Source organism: Coptis chinensis, chromosome 1 (genome assembly GCF_015680905.1).
Source record: "Coptis chinensis isolate HL-2020 chromosome 1, ASM1568090v1, whole genome shotgun sequence".
Taxonomy (NCBI): domain Eukaryota; kingdom Viridiplantae; phylum Streptophyta; class Magnoliopsida; order Ranunculales; family Ranunculaceae; genus Coptis; species Coptis chinensis.
The window spans coordinates 17,788,889-17,794,039 of NC_141456.1; the positions used below are offsets into that span (position 1 = coordinate 17,788,889).

The window sequence follows — 5,151 nt, forward strand, 5'->3', positions numbered from 1 at the left end:
TTGCTGGATATGTCAGCTTAACGCGGAAGTGTTTGTGCGCTTGCTTGGTAGTTGATTATTTTTCTCCCCGCTAATTGTTTTTGCGTTTAGATCTCCCACGAAAACGATAAATATTATGTGTTCCCCTAATGCACATTTTCCTGCTTCCAAGTCTCAACCTCTTACCGTTAGAGGTATTGACAGATATTGGTTCGATCGAACGATCATGACCATGTGATCTAACACTCTCCAATATATATTTTTGATGTACTACAAAATATCGCGATATATATTGACATTTCAGAGAAGGATATGATAATATCCATGATATGGGTTTGATATTTTCTATCGGAAAATTGCAAATATTCTCGATATATCCTAAAATATCATGATATTTTACCGATATATCAATATTTTCTAAATATCGTGGTATATATACTATCTTTTATTCTTCTCTCTCATTTTGACTTTTCTTCAATACAAAAACAATGGCTGCCTTCTTCAACATGCTCAAAAAAGAGTTGAAATATGCAAAATTTGCCAATCTCTTAGAGCTTTTTAGGGAGAAAGAACTAAAAAGAGAGGTTTGAGTTTTTTAATTAATCTTGAACTCCATATTCTCAATCTCATCTCTCTTGTTGCCTTTTTTTTTGGATATAATTAAACTCTTTTTTGTTTTTATTTTTCCAACCATTCTTCTTGAAAATCATTTTAATTTAGTGGCAATCAAATATAATCTTTGCATATGCATATAGAGAATGCCAATTATAAAAAATAATCAGTAAATCCAAGTTTCCTTCTTCTAAGTGTTTTTTGTTTAGTTCATTTTATGAATTAATCTAAAGAAAATTAAATAACCAAATCAAGAATATTTTGTTTCAATTTATAACAGATCTATTATTGAAAATAAAAAAGGAAAACTCAAAAAACAGTAACAGATTTTTTGTTCTCAAATAAATCATTCTTGAATCTTTGGATGTAGACCTTAAATATTTCCCTTTTATTATTGATTATTTAATAGGAGTATCTACGAAATTTTGGATTTATTGTCGATATTGTACGATATATCGTGGATTTTTACAGATGTCACCATATCAAATATCGACACAGATAGTGATATTTCGTAGATATATATCGAGATTTGGGGGTTGGATATATTCCCCTATCGCGATACTTTGTTCTATGGTACCTTATATATTTGCACAAGAAGTCAGACACTGCAAAGTTTCATTGGGTTGCGACAGAAAATTGACAAATTTGAGCCACACTGTCGTATAAAAATGGTGGTCCAGCTGCACTCGGTTCTTTTATAGTTAATCACACATCGTACGGTTGTGACACAGTCAGTTGCTTCTTTTAGAAAAAAGTTCTGATCTTCTGTTAGACTGTTATTTGTTTGACGTACTAAAATATCACGAGAACTAAAATCCTAAAACCTAAATATATCGTGAGAATATGAAACTGTTTCGTACGATTAATTAACTGGAGTTTGTTTTCTGTATTATCACTTTTTGTCCACAGCGACTTGACGCCGTTAAAAAGTACCAAAAGACCAAAGAGAACTTCTGTTTCGCGGCGCATGTGGGCAGCGCTCATTCTAATGTGAGCCGTGTGTGTAAGTAAGTGGAGGCTTTTCTTTTTTGTGTATCTCGAGGAGTACAGACATCGGCTTAGGAATGCGAGTCATATGTCGGCGCACGTGGTAGAATTTAATTGGAGTTTTCGTAAAGTTTCTGAACTTTTTAACGGCCGCCTCATTTCTGTTTTCATTACAGAATGTTTACATTTTTAAATTGTTTGTTGAAAAAGAAAAAAATGTTAGAAGAGAAATGAAAGAGTGAATGAGTTTGGAATCATTGACTTCGTAGATGGTTATCTTTTAGATATATGCATTTTTTTCCTTCTGTAGAATGTTGAACATGGCCAGAGGAGTTGTTTTCAAATGAAAGTTCATTTGTGCCAAAATGACTTAGTGGATGTGTTCCAATCAATGTGTACTTAGGCATTAAGTTTCACCAATTTGATCTTATTGCTATCTTGGCGATTTCTTGGAGCCATACTAAAAATTGAAAACGGCCAACTTAGTGCCATTTAGAATAGTTTGTATTTTGAAACCATCTTATCCACTGTTACACTCAAATATAGTATGACTCCCAATGACAATTGGAAGGTGGAACCATCTTTAAAAAAAAACATGTAGTAAGTACAATGACATGTATAGGTCTGTCTTGTAAATGGAGTTACTGAATTTTCCGATGTACGAACTCTTGAAGTTTTGCTAGTAAAACCTTGAACTTTTGAAAAATTCACACATATTACAAGCCTACCACTGCAACTTATTCTGTAAATAATTTAAGAGTTATTTAACTGGCGTTGTTAACCTTTGGGTGAAGGACTGAAGGTTATTAATAGGTGTCTGCGATTGATTGCTGGTAATTATCCACTAGTTCCTTCACATGCAATATCAAGCAAAACACTAAGTATAAACGCACGTGGTCTCTACTTAGTCATATACTTTTGTCACCAAGACTATCTTATATGACTTATGAGTCTTTTCTAAGTGAGGTTAAACGTTTTCTTTAGATTTTTCCGACCAACTGTTAAATCATGAAACGGTTAACCTTTCCTAATAGGACACAAGGTTGACCAATTGCTCCTAAAGAAGTCAACTATCTTTCAAGGATCACAAGTTGCATTTCGCATACAAGTATATGTGAAAGTAGTTCAAGACTTTAAGGTCACCAAATAAAATATGAAGTTTTTCGTCTCCACAGAAAAGAGGCGTAGTTTTTATTATAACAGGGCTAACAATCAAAGGCCGGAGATATGGTTTTCACTATTCGAAGAAAAAGAATGCTGAATCTGCGCTATGTATAGCAGAGAAACAACTGTGTTGTTTGTTAATAGATTACAACTATTTTGTAGAAACTGTCATATGAAAAGTGTTTTGTGCTTTACATACCAAAAAAGAAAAGAAAAGGGTTTTGTGAGCTCGCAATCATATTTCGAATTTTGGTTGTGATTTGAAAATTCATCTTATACCTGTCAGAAAAGTAATCTAATTATTAGCTAAAACCAAATCAATAAAAACATGATATACTCATCTCTTTATAAAAAAGATCTCCTTATTGGATCACCACAACAAATGAAATGTCCCTTTATAATTTGTTAGACAAGATTTTTCATAACCAATCGAAATGGTGGTTAATCTTTGTCAAATTTAAGGCGAATAAGTGTATAAGAAATGCATGTGCACACATCATCTACCTCGACATAGTTTCAAGGAATAAAGTTAATTAATTAAACACAAAGCAACTCCACCATCCAACCCCAAAAGATTCTGGCGTGCACTAACATCTTAAAATAATCCCCCAAAACCAAGGCATTTCGTCTGCCAATAAGTACCCACCATGTGTCAACTTCTTATCTAAAAACGTGTCATCATGTGAAGTATTATTGGATGGTGAGAAAGGTGTATATAACTAATCTCAACACAAATACAAAATCACAACACTGAAAAAATAACATTAAACTTAACTAGAAACGTTCTTATCAAGAAAAGCACATAAAACTTCCCTATCTTGCTAATCTCATATGTTGACTTGTAGGGTTCTAAATGAAAGAGAGACGTAGAGTTAATTAGCACGCAATCTAATGGTGCATTGTCACAACTCACAACATCTTTCACACTCCTAAAACCAATCCATTCATTCACTTTTAACTACCTTGAAGAGATCTGTTTCAATCTTTATTCATTTACCGTGTTGGTATGGAAACTACAAAAAAGGCTAGCTAGCTACCACCTGACCATTAGAAAATGATGAAAACAGGGTTTTACATTTCGTAATTTGAGTGCGAAGAAATGGAGCTCGATCAGGTGATTTAGTGTACTCCTGTAGTCGCACGAGTTTTCGAGTTCAAGGGCCCTTTATTGGGAACTTTGTTGGTTTCAACCAGGCGGCGTGGCTCGGTGGCTGCCCAGCCTCTGGACCGTGGGCCCGTTTCCAACACTCCAATTTTAAGTTCACGTTAGAAATTACATTGCCTTGAATAAGAGCATAACTTAAAATGAAAAATATTGTAATTTTGTTCATTTAGTACTATGATTGTCAGTTTATCTTTTGTACTTTTGTTCGATTTAAGGGTGTCCCCATACGTGAAGTTCTTGGATGTTTTACATGACAGGAAAAATATTGCTCTGAGTCATGATTAGCACTTGGAGTCTAGGAGTAGGCTTAAAATGGGTGTTTAATTACTTGAAATAGAGTTGTAAACAAATATGTCGATTGTCTACCAACTATATTTGACATTTAGTACTATGATCATGAGCTTAGCATAAAATGAAATTAAACAGCCAGAACTTTTGACCAAGGTAAGTTGATTTATCGTTTGGATAGTATTTATTGATAATGACGTTCACGTATGTAAATGGCTACCTAGTCAGAGTGAGAAAAGGCTACATTTTATGTGTTTTTTTTAGAAAAATGTCAAAAAATATTCCCAGTGAATTCTATACTAATGCACACATCCAACATTTCAACCGAAAAAGGAGAAGAGAAAGTTATATATCAACACTCTAAGATTACATAAACCATTGGAAAAATCTGGCATTGCATATCAAGAAACACTCAGTTTTAAAACATTGTTAAATTGGTAATTTATTTGTTCTTTTATATGGTGAAAAACGGAAACAGAACTACCTTGGTTTTATTTTCAGTGTTCATCCAATAAATGGCTGTTGATTCTAATTCAGAGTTGTGATCAAACTTTTCTTCATTTGAAAATAGCATGATAAATTGATAATTGACTTTGACAAAATAGCGCAATACAAGTAATATTGGACATTTGGAGTGATTTTGGACTACAAACTACAAAGACAAGAAATTAAATTATTTAGAAATCGCAATTTATTGCTCCAGATTGAGAACGTGCATGTTCATAAGGAAGCCATGTAAGACTAGAGAATGATTAATATAGACCAGTAAATGCCATAATTCCACAAAACTGTTAGGTAAACATCACCACCACCAGCAATTCGAAACAATGAGAAAGAAGAAATCAATGTCTTATCTCCACGCACAGATTTAATCACTGTATTACACTATTTACTCTTTATAAGGAGAATTTAATTTCATAGCTTTATGTCTTCTTCAAATGACAAAGAATAGGAAC

The 5,151-nt window shown here is 33.3% G+C and overlaps 1 long non-coding RNA gene across 1 annotated transcript; it reads left to right on the forward strand.

The window, feature by feature from the left end:
- The first annotated feature begins 446 nt into the window (after positions 1–446).
- LOC147522628 (uncharacterized) lies at positions 447–1,832 on the forward strand. Its single transcript, XR_015195486.1, has 2 exons — positions 447–563; positions 1,501–1,832. It is a non-coding gene; the product is annotated as an uncharacterized LOC147522628 (long non-coding RNA).
- The last annotated feature ends 3,319 nt before the right edge of the window (positions 1,833–5,151 follow it).